The sequence below is a fragment of the Macrotis lagotis genome, chromosome X (assembly GCF_037893015.1).
Source record: "Macrotis lagotis isolate mMagLag1 chromosome X, bilby.v1.9.chrom.fasta, whole genome shotgun sequence".
In the NCBI taxonomy this organism is placed as follows: Eukaryota; Metazoa; Chordata; class Mammalia; order Peramelemorphia; family Peramelidae; genus Macrotis; species Macrotis lagotis.
This window is the reverse complement of record NC_133666.1, coordinates 431,876,311-431,889,311: the sequence shown is the minus strand read 5'-3', so window position 1 is coordinate 431,889,311 and position 13,001 is coordinate 431,876,311.

Here is a 13,001-nt window from a genome sequence, read left to right as displayed (position 1 = left end):
AATGATAGGTAGAAACTACTATTATATATATAATTGGAAAAATATTTAGATAATAAAAAATAAATAACTTACTCCATTATTCCTCATCTTTCCCTTTCACTCCAATATGTTCCTTTCTCTCACCCCTTAACTTCATCTTTTTAAATATATTATTCTTTCAAATTGAACTACTACCTGTGTCCGATCTATATATGTTCCTTCTGACTACCCAAGAAATAAGAAAGCTCATTTGAGTTATCAGTATCATCTTCCCAAGCAGGAATATAAAGAGTTCAACATCATTAAGTCTCTTATGATTTGCCTTTCCTTTTTATGCTTCACTTCAGTCTCATATTTGAAGATAAAATGTTCTGTTCATTTCTGGTCTTTCATCAGGAAAGTTTGAAAGTCCCCTATTTCCCCTAAAAGATATGCTCAGTTTTGTGGTTGGTTGATTCTTGGTCCAAGATCTTTTCCTTCTGGAAAATCATATTCCAAGCCCTATAATCCCTTAATGTAGAAGCCACTAAATCTTGTGTTATTCTGACAATGGCTCCACTATAATTGATTTCTTTTTGTCTACTTGCAATATTTTCTCATTGGCCTGGGAGCTCTGAAATTTGGGCATAATATTTCTGGAAGTGTTCATTGTGGGATCTCTTTCAGGAGGTGGATTCTTTCAATTTCTATTTTATTCTCTGGTTCTAGAATATCAGGGCAGGTTTCCTTAAAATTTCTTGAAAGATGATGTCTAGGTTCTGTATTTTGGGATCATGACTTTCAGGTAGTACAATCATTTTTAAATGATCTCTTCTAGATATATTTTGAAGGTCATTTTTTTTTCTTTTTTAAAATGAGATATTTTACAGTTTTTCTAGTTTTTCAATCTTTTTGTTTTGTTTTGTTGTTTATTTGCCCTTAAATTATCAGCTTCTTTTTTCCAATTCTATATTTTAGGGAAGTATTTTCTTCAATATCTTTTGTATCTCCTTTTCCATTTAGTCAGTCCTGCTTTTTAAGACATAATTCTCCTCATTGACTTTTTATACTTCTTTCTCCATTTATCCCAGTCTGCTTTTTAAGATGTAACTTTCTTCAGTTTTTCTGAATTTTTTTTGTGATTTTCTTACATTATACTCACATCACACACACACACACACAGATATGAACACATATACATGCACATCACATGCACATATCACTCATCACACTCATTTATCTTCCTGATTTTTCCTTTGCCTTCCTTTCCTAATATTCAGAATTCTTTTAGGCTGTATGTTTCAATCTTCCTTAGCACCATAGTAACTTTGTGTGTTCAGAGTTGTTTCCTTCTGTTTTTTGCTCATTTTCCCAGCCTATGATTTGATTTTAACTCTTTATTAAGGTAGGACTCTGCTTCCATGGAGGGCACATTGTACCAGATTTTGGAGGAGGGGGTTCTCTCTATTTTTAGAGATGCTTCTTGCAACCTGCAAGTTTTCATTTCTTCTTTGTTGGTAGGATCTAAGGAAAGTTTTTTTACTATTCTCCTGACTTGTGTTCTGGTCTGTGGGTGACCACAAACTTTCTTTTGACCCTGGAATTGTGAGGTGTCTCTGCTCCCTTGGGGAAGCAAGATCTGTTGTGCCTCTTCCTAAGTCAGCAACCCAGGACTGATCCAGAATCAAGTAAAGTAACTGTGTCTGGCTCTGGTAATAGCAAAGAGACACCTTGTAATCTCCTTCTGATCCCCTTAGTATCTGTGGGCTGAGAGAGCTCCTGAAATTGATTCAGTGACTTCCAATGATCGATTTTGGTTTCTTGGGCTATGTCAGTCCTGCTGGGGTTTATCCTGGATTGTGCCCATTCTTGCCATGACGAGACAGACTTTTCTTGTTGACCTGCTAAGATATCTTTGGTAGTCTCTGCTCTAGGAAGTCTGGAAACTGCCACCATTATCACTGACCCAGTTGTCCTGCTGCCTGTTCCTGGATTGTTGCACTGCTCTCCTCACTCAGTCCAGCACAATCTATCCTTCCTGCCAATCTTCTAAGTTATCTTGGATTGGAAAATTGTTTCACTCCATCTTTTTATGGGTTCTGTGATTCCAGAATTTGTTTAGTTATTACATAAAGGTATTTGGAAGGGTTTGGGACAGTGCTTAGAGACTCCCTGACTTTACTGCACCATTTTGACTCCTAATAAATATCAGCACCTTTACCACAGGTCTACTGCATCTAGTCTAGTGTATTGCTCTTAGTAGATGCACCATAAATGTTTATTTAATTAAATTGAACTGAATTACAATAGGCAGAACTAGTATTACTTGTGTGGATGAAACCATCCCTGAAGTCATTGATTGCAACTGACTGATATTAGTGACTAATAGACCATGAGGAGTAAGCAAAGCATTGAAGATTGCCACCAGGATTCAAATGTAGATAAAAAGCAATTTGAATGAATCCATTAATTCCTCACAAGGAGAAACAGATTTACATAGGAGGATAATCAGTGCCATTTTAGATAATGTGAAGTTCTTATAATGGCAGAATATATAATAAAATGTCTAGCAAACTGTGAAGATCCATTCTTGAAACCTTGGAATGATTTTAGATTTTGACTCATCATAATGTAATAATAATCTGTATTTATGTTTATCTTTCTCTGCTTTGTGTTGCTATGTGAGAACCATGACTTATTCATTTTAGTACTAACCTCTTCAAATCCATGCACATACTTGGTGATTGTCAAATACAAAAAATTAACTGAATTATTTTCTTCTAGAAAACTTATAGTTTCTGTCTTGTTTGATGATACTTCCCTTTGTGGAACTGGCATTGGAAAGGATTTTCTGTTGGGTGCAAAACTTGCATTACAGGATATTGATAGTCTTTCCAGTTTTTTATTTTATATCACTGTGTGATTTATGGTCTGTAATATGACCTGTTGTAATGATTCCAAACTTCTTCTTGAAACAAAGATCCATCTTTTGAAAACCAAATGTGTGCCAATGTTGTATGTGTTGTAGAGAACTTTATTCTCCAAGGAATTAAAAAGAAGTGTCCTCCTGAGACCAGTCAGTAATATGTGGACACAAAGTGAATACATGCAATAGAGCATGAATGAGGGATGTGAGGATGGAATAAAGTATGTCCTCAGAGAAAAAAAAATGATGGTGGTCTTGTCAAGAAAAGAGTAACACAATTTTCTCAGGCATTAAAGGCATGAAATTTTTACTGCTAAAGGGAATGTTAATATCACTGGGATAATATATCCATTTGAGCTTATAAGAACACATTTGAACAGGATTCTGTCAGAGCTTTCAAAAATCATTAGATGATATTGAGTGACCTGTACATATTGTTTGACCCGACTCATCTGTCTATCTAACTCTCAATATCCCTGCTATCCTTCAAATGACCTCCAGTTATATGAGGGAAAATAATATAAAAATAATACCTCTGATCATTTTACTTACTGTCTGATTCCCTTGATCTTGCCAAAATAACACCCATAAGATTCCCCTTCAAACCAAACAGCATTAGCCAAGGCTTCAGGCAGACAGTTTCACAATTTCCATAAACAAATGTTTTGGAGGAATAGCAGGGTGCCTGTATAGCTCACCTGAGGCTCTAAGTCTATTTTCTATTATATCCTTTTTTATATTAGACCATAAGCATATCTTTATTTTTACAACTCATTTTGGGGATTGGATTTTTTAATGATTATGGAAATAGGATCAGATCCAGAGGAAGGGAAGAGAAAGTGAGATTTAATGTAGAAGTGAGGAACATGGAAAAAAGAGATTATGTAGATTAAATCAACTAGATAACCTATTGGTTTGAATGCTGAATTTGGGTTTAGGAAATCCTGAGTTTCAAATCCATCTCAGGTGCTTACTATCTGTGCAACTCCACATCAAACATTAACCTTTCAGAACCACAGTGTTTTTAACTGTAAATTGGGTATTAGCCACCATAGTAGTTGTGAGGCTATTTGCAAAGTGCTTTCTAAATCATGAGATACTATTTATCATATTAATGGCTATTATTGTTATAGAGAGATATTAAGAGAAATAGTGTAGTATTTAAAATCTTTTGAGATCTAATCAAGCTAAGAAATATCAAAATTCTTCCAACTGTCATTGAAAACAATATACCAGAATGGCAACATCTTTTATGTAAATGATGCTAATTTTTCCATTTCTGTCCATTCCTCCCTAACCCTTCTCTCATTTCCATCCCTTATACTCATAGATCTCTAACTGGTATTCATCTGTTATTATATTATTTTTCCATAATACATGCAAAGTATTTATTGAAAATGTAAACCTTATCACATTTACTGTTTATAAACTACATTAGTCAAACAGTAGTCAAACTAAAGGATTGAAAAACAGAATTATTAGTTGATGTTCTTTTTTGGATATTTGCATGCAATTATTTAAAAAATATCTTGTTGAGTTTTTGTTTTGTATTTTGAGATATTCCATATTTCCTATAAAACTTCTTTGGCTAAAAGAAAATGTTACTTTCTTTCCATACCTAAGGGAAACAGCACCCATTAAATCTGACATCAAGATATCCCAGAATGAACAGGACAAGCATTATGTTATGAAAATAGGAAACAGTGACTTCATTTCAAACATGATGTTTAACTTTCTGCTTCCGTTTTTTCTCCTTCTTCTTCCTTTGATGAGTTGTCTTCCCTTATTGAATGCAAGTCCATTAGGGACAGCAATTATCTTTAGTGGCTTCTGTTTATATTTCTAGAGTTTAACACAATATGTGTCACAAAATAAGCAATTAATAAAGGCTAGTTGACAGACATATGAAATCAACAGTAAAGCTAATTTTCTTACTTCATAATTCAACCTACCCCCTTTTTCTAGTACCTATCTGAAAATGGAAATATTTTTTCTTGCTAGATAAGTAATGTTAAACCAAGAGGATCATATGAATTCCATCCCATCTCAATAAAGGAAAGTCACAAGAAATTTGTAATTTATTTAACCACTTTGACAAGAATTGCATAATAAAAGAAAATTCATGATTAAATAGAAAAAAAGCACATAATTGAAGATGGTTATGGTAGAATCTTCAATATTATCATATTGTCTCTGATTTTGTGTATTAAAGGAAAGGCTTTGTGAATGTATGTTTTATTCCCTTGGAAAATCTTAAGAATTTTTCACATTTATACCAACTTGCCTAGGGCTGGATTTATCCATATTGCTATGTTTTTAAGAACTGTTCTTAATTCATTAAATTGTAGTTTCCCTCTTGACTGTCATCAACCTTGTTTCCCCCTTTATAAAAGTAAGTGAAACTCATCATACTAGTTGCAATCAAACTGACAGAAAATAAAAGGAGGTTTTTTTTTCCCCTCTCCCCTTAAGCTTTTTACTAAGATAATCTTAACCTTTTCAGAATATTAGTGACTTAAATTATACAAATATATTCCATACTGCAGAGAAATGCACAAACATTTGATTGTAAAGATTTTGTGATCAATTTTGCTGTGGTATTGATTAACATAAATAGTTGATGATATTGGGAAAATGTGAACTGTGCTATCAACATGTGCAGCATTTAGATTATCTTTAATAAGTATGTTTCTGTTTTGTGAAATCATAACTTTTAATAATTTGTAGAATTTTTTTCTATTTTTGGCATCTATTAATGATAGTGGTTCTGGACTTTAATTTGAGGGCTTTGTTGAGGAAAAGCTTTTCTTTTTCTATCTTGCATTAGTAATGTAAGGGTGAGCATAAATTTGGATTGTGAGTTAAGTGACCTTTCCCTCTGCAATTACCATAAACTTGTCTGGTTTGGTTGACTCAGTTGGTTAGAATCTGCGCCTAATGAGATTAAGCTTTTAGGTTCAAAGTCCCTGTAGACCAATTAGCTTCACATAGAGAAAAACTGTTTCATTCTTCCCCAAACAACCATCTCACAAATCTATACATTCTTTCAACTAGCTTAGAGAGTGAAGTCACTCTATTACTGTATACTTTTTTTTATTTTTTAACTTATGTAATAAGCATGAAGAGATCTAACATGTGGGCTTAGCTTCATTTTTTCCATAAAAAACATTAAGGTGAGGTGAATTTCTTTTTTTCAAAAGCAGGTTTAGTTCAATTTATTCCTTATTTATTAAAAAAACTAGGTGATTGTTACAGAAACTACTTCTTGGGTCCTTTGGACAGACACACAAGTGTGAGTTTTAATAAGATTGTAGCTGAATTCCTGATAGGGAGATTCAGTCTCCTTCCTCTTTCTTCTGAGCTTATGTAATTGTATGCTTTAGAGACTGGAATCAAATGTAATTTTAGCAAAGTTGCCTAGAGTGGCAGAAGTGTGACAGTCATCAATCCCAGTCATCATCAGGAATTTCTTAGGCATAGAATCTGAGACCATGCCAGTATCACTGGGGTGGGCATCAGTTGCCTGCCAGAACTTATCCACAATTCCCAGTGACCTTGCAGGGCACTGTGTGAGGCTTGTTAATACTGTTTCCCCTACTGGGACCCATCTCAGTCTTATCTCACAGAAATGATGGACAGCTTGGTCAAAATGATAGCATTGACCACTTCTTTAGAGCACTTGACCATCATGATCATTGAAGCCACCAATGATAACAAAAGCTTTGAACCTCATACAATGTCCATCTCTAGTCTGTTTCTGAACAAGCATGATCTCTAAACCTTCTCTCTCAGTGAAGATCCCAGGAAGAAATCTATGATCTCAGAATCCTTGATAGGAAGAGAGAAAAAGATTGATCTCTCTGATCTTCAGGCCCTTGACTAGCTTGTCTAGTTTAATGACAGTAACCCATTCTTTGTTTTCAGCCTTTTCTCTCCAGACCCCATGACCAGGCCTGAACTACAACCCTGAACTTGACCTCAGCCTCCACTGTTGAAGCCACCTTATTTCTGATTTGAGAGCCCCAGGATCCCCAATTCCTGCTGCAGTACTGGTGTCATCCTTGATTTGGTGCTCCCTAGAGGTAGAAGCAGTAAATTTCTATTCTTAAAGATGCCAAAGAAAGGAAAGGACTTTCCCCATTTCTGTTGAAAAAAATTCTAGTGTTTATATACTTCTCTATTAATTAATCCTTAGTTCAAGTGCCATGTTCTACAAAGGGATGCCCTTATTCGCCTACTGTAATTTATTTGTATATACCATACTTCCCCTTAATTTTGGGCCTGCCTGAAATTGGAAAAAAATGTATTACATAAAGTTAGAGCTCAAGTTTTATTTATCATGAAATTCAAGGACCTTCTGCTCATATCTTTCAGGCATCTTTTGAGCAGGTCTGGTGTGTGGATGCATGATTAGTCCATTCCATTTCATGAACCTGAAGTATCAAATGTGTCTTCCTCAATAACTTCTTTTTCATCAACAGTTCTTCTTGCCTCTGGCTGAACCATCTTTGTGTACACAGTAATTCCAATGGCCTTTACTCTCCAATCGATTTCTTCAATTCTCTCCCTTAACTCAGGTCATTTGGCTGACTTGCCTCTCATGGTCTTCTTCTGCCCTAGCATTTTCAGTTAGGTTTTTTCTTTCCATAGTTAGTCTCAGATTGTTTTTCAGTTGGAGGAGGAGCAAACGGATGTTCAGCAGCAGGATTTCCATTCACTTTTGTAAAGTGGATCACTTTGAACTTGAATTGAGCATTGTATGAAAATCTTTTCTGAGCCATTTCTGGGCAGAACATGGCAAAATGTAACCTAATATACCAGTAACAAATGTGAAACATTGTGTGCAAAGATACCAAGCACAAAAAAGTGGTAAATGCAAGTAAAAAAAAATCTACAACCACTGTATGAGAAATTCTCAGTTTTGAGATACCAATTTTTTTTGAAAAAGGGGTGCATTTTGTACATGGGGAAATATGGTAATTTGTGGGTTTGGTTTTTTTTTTTAATGAGCATATAAGATCTCCCTAAATTCAATGGATCTCATTGTCCATTCCATTCTTTAATATCATCCATCAGATCACAGATTTAGAGGTCAAAGGCATTTTAGATGCCATTTAGTCTAGTTCCTCATTTCACAGAGGAGAAAACTGAGTCCCACAGTGATTTGGTATCTATTTTTTTTTTTAGTTAGATATACTTGTGCATATTTGATCTTCTATATATTCATAGTGGATAGGTTATAAGAATTCCCTAGAAGTGCCAACTTCATAATCATTACTTCCAAGCAAAATACTTTCAGGATTGGTTCCCTTTTCTGTCTAATGGGTACCTTCTTTCTCGTATTCCAAGTTCTATTTTTATAGCAAAATTAAAACATGAATCCCATGCTTAAATATTTTCAAAACTTCTCTTGCTAATCTCTCTTATTTAAGGAACAAGGCAACAGCAATAAGACTACATTGAAGGAATACTACACTGAAGGATATAGTAGCAACAAAAAGCAAATAATTATATTAACAAAAGACACAGGCATTTCCAAAACCAAATCATTGAATGCTCCAATTATAAGGTCATATATATCTTATCTTCCCAACTAGATAGTAGTCTCCTTGAATTATTGGAGTTGGTGTAGTGGACAGCATTAAATATTATATAATATATATTATATGTATTCAGGTAAACCTGGGTTCAAATTTCACTTCAAACTTTTATACCTTTTGACGATGAGAAAGAAAATTACTTCTTTGTGCCTATTTTCTAATCTGTAAAATGAGAGGTTTCAGTGGCCTGTAATTTGGTTTGGTTTTAGTCTCTAAATATGTATACATATACATATACATATACATATATATATACATATATATATATATATATATATTCTAATATCAAATTATGGCTTATACATCTATGTTTCTCCTCAAAGTGCCATGTAGGTAATCAGTAAATATTATTTGATTTATAAAAACAAAAAGTGGAGAAAATGGGGGAGAAAATTTACAGTTAGAGTCACCTCTGATTTGTATCCAAAGAAATTCAGTATACTAAAGTATAAGACTGTGATGTTATAAGACATAGTTCAGTGGGCCTAGAGGTAAACCAGTGATCAACAATTGACTATAGGCTGCCAAGAAGCAAGCTCAAATGTTTGGAAGAACTCAGTCACAAATCTCAAAGGAACAGCAAAGTTAGAGAGAGATCTTAATTCTTTTCCTCACCCAAATAAATGAGGCAATTAAATCCTTAAACTTTTTTTTTTTGGAAGAATGCTTAAGGGAATATAAGGAAAAGGGAAATATAAGAAGCTTTGTAACAGGTAATAGGGTAGTAAAACTGTATTGATCACAGTAAGAAAAATAAGAAATTCATTAATGGTCTGTCTAATTTCATGCCCTGAAATCCTTTTAAAACCTTTTGCTAGCAAAAAAAAACTTTCATTTAGAGTTTCAGTTCTGTCCTTCACTTTGAGCCCAATTTCACTCTTGGTTTACCCTCATAATTTTATCTAAAAATTGGATTAGCTAATTAAAATGCTTAATGAAAATAAGATATGGAAGTGGATCAAGAGTTCAACATCAATATAAAGTTACTCCTGGTCTCATGTTGACCCTGTAAATCTTAAACATCTATTTACTTTTCTCTTGGTCCATATCACCAAGTCCCAATCTCATATTCCTATTCTAATTTCTAATTCCTGGTTCAATTATTGCCATCCATGCACACACACACACACACACACACACACACACACACACACACACAGAGAGAGAAAGAGAGAGAGAGAGACAGAGAGAGACAGAGAGAGACAGAGAGAGACAGAGAGACAGAGAGAGACAGAGAGAGACAGAGAGAGACAGAGAGACAGAGAGAGACAGAGACAGAAACAGAAATAAACAGAGGGGCAGAAATAAAGACAGAGACAGAGACAGAGAGAGTATAGTAAGGTGCTTAAATCATTTCCTTGGCACTTAGTATGGCATTCCAATTTCTTTGGCTTTAAGAATCCCTGCTAGCTCTTCCATTTTCTATAGTATGCTTTTTCTGCCAACTGTTGAAAGACCTCCCCTGATTTGGATTTGCCTGGTATTCTATGTTTTACTTTAAGGTTCTATGTTCTACTAACCTTTGAGATATGAACTCATTGTCTTTTGATAGACTGGGATTTTCTGAATTGTCTCTTAATACCTAATGCATATATTTTCCTGTTAATAGGCCTTGTACTTTCTTTTATTTATTTTGAATTTATTTATTTATTTTGGAATTTTACAATTTTTCCCCCTAATCTCACTTCCTTCCCCCCAACTCCCACAGAAGGCAGGTTTAAGTTTTATGTTGTTTCCATGATAAACACTGATCTAAGTTGAATGTGTTGAGAGAGAAATCATATCCTTAAGGGAAAAAATAAAATATAAGAGATAGCAAAATTACATAATAGGATTACTTTTTTTTAAAATTTTAAAATTAACAGTAATTCTTTGGTCTTCATTCAAACTCCAAAATTCTTTCTCTGGATATAGATGGTATTCTCCATCATAGATATCCCAAAATTGTTCTGATTTTTGCACTGAGAAGAATGAGCAAGCCCATTAAGAATGATCTTCAACCCCATGTTGCTGTTAGGATATACAGTGTTTTTGTTCTGCTCATCTTGCTCAGCATCAGTTCATACAAATCCTTCCATGCTTCTCTGAATTCACATACTTCTTGATTTCTAATAGAACAATAGTGTTCCATAAAGTACATATACCACAATTTGTTCAGCCATTCCCAATTGATGGACATTCACTCCATTACAATTCTTTGCCACCACAAATAGGGCTGTTATAAATATTTTGGAACAAGTGATATTTTTAACCTTTTTTCATGATCTCTTCAGGGAACAAACCCAGCATTGGTATTGCTAGATCAAAAGGTATGTGCATTTTTATTACCTTTTGGGTGTAATTCCAAACTGCTTTCCAGAAAGATTGGAGGAGTTCACAGCTCCAACAACAATGTATTTGTGTGCTAGATTTCATACATCTCTTCCAATATTCATCAGTGTCCTTTCTTTCATATTGACCAGTCTGATCTGTATAAAGTGATGCTTTAATTTGCATTTCTCTAATAGTAATGATTTAGAGCAATTTTTCATATGACTATGGATAGTTTTGATTTCCTCATCTATAAATTGCCTCTGCATAGCCTTTGACCATTTGTCAATTGGGGAATGGCTTATTTTTTCTAAATTTGACTCAGTACCCTATATATTTTAGAAATGAGTCCTTTGTCAGAATACTAAGTGTAAAAATTGTTTCCCAATTTACTACATTACTTGTGAATTTGGTTACAATGGTTTTGCTTGTGCAAAAGCTTTTTATTTTAATGTAATCAAAATTATTTAGTTTGTTTTTAATGATGTTCTCCATCTCTTCCTTGATAATAAACTGCTTCCCTTTCTACAAATATGACAGGTCAACTATTTCTTGATCTCCTAGTTTGCATAGAATATTGTCCTTTATGTCTAAATCCTGTATCCATTTGTATCTTATCTTGGTATAAGGTACGAGGTGTTGGTCTAATACAAGTTTCTGCCATTACTAACTTCGAATTTTCACAATAGTTTTTATCAAAGCCTGAGATTTTATCCCAAAAGGTGGACTCTTTGGGTTTATCAAACAGTAAATTACTATAATCATTTCCTGCTATTGCACCTAGTCTATTCCATTGATCCAACACTCTTTATTTCTTAGCCAATACCAGATAGTTTTGTTGACTGATGCTTTAGAATATAATTTTAGATCTCATAGGGCAAAGCCATTTTTTTCATTAAATTCCTGGAAATTCTTGACTTTTTAATTCTCCATATGAATTTACTTACAATATTTTTTAACTCATTAAAGTAATTTTTTGGAATTTTGATTGGTAGGACACTAAATAAATAGTTTAATTTAAGTACAATTGCCATTTTTATAATATTAGCTCAGCCTATCCATGAGCAGTTGATACTTGGCCAGTTATTTAAATCTGATTTTATTTATATGAGAAGTATTTTGCAATTGTTTACATAAAATTTCTAAAGCCTGCCTTGGCAGGTAGACTCCCAGGTATTGTATATTACCTGAAGTTACTTAGAATGGGATGTCTCTTTATCTAGCTCTTTTTTTCTGTATCTTCCTTTTCATATGTAGAAGTGTTTTGGATTAATAAGGGTTTTTTATTTTATATCCTGTGATTTTGCTAAAGTTGCTAATTATTTCTTAGAGTTTTTTTAAGAGGATTTTTGGGGATTCTCTAGTTATACCATCATATCATCTGGAAAGAGTGAGAGTTTTGTCTCTTCCTTCCCAATTCTAATTTCTTCAATTTCTTTTTCTTCTCTTATTGCTGAATCTAACAATTGTAATACAATTCTTATCCTATTGGCAATGCCTCTAGCTTATCCCCTTTGCATATAATGCTTATTGATGATTTCAGTCAGATGTTGCTTATTATTCTATGGAACAATCCATTTATTTCTATAATGTTTAGTATTTTTTAGTAGGAATGGATGCTGTATTTTGTTAAAGGCTTTTTTCAACATCTACTGATATGTAATCAAATAATTTCTGATAGCTTTATTGTTGATATAATTAATCATATTAACAGTTTTCCTAATATTGAGCCAACCCTGCATTCCTGGAATAAATCCTAGTTGGTCATAGTGTATTATCCTAGTGATAGCTTGTTGTAATGGTTTTACTAAGATTTTATTTAATATTTTTGCAGCTATATTCATAAGGGAGATGGGTCTATAATTGTCTTTCTCTGTTTTGACTCTTCCTAGTTTAGGTGCAAGCACCATATTGGTGTCATAGAAAGTGTTAGACAGAGTCCTTCTTTACCTATTTTTCCAAAGAATTTATAATAGAATTGGAACCTGTTGTTCCTTAAATGTTTGATGGAATTCACTTGTGCATCCATCTAGCACTAGAGATTTTTTTTCCTTGAGAGTCCACTAATGGCTTGTTGAATTTCTTTTTCTATGATAGGGTAAATTACTCTTCATTTAACCTGGGCAGCTTATAGTTTTGAAAATATTTGTCTATTTCAATTAGATTATCAAACTTATTGGCATGGAGTTGAGCAAAATAATTCTGAA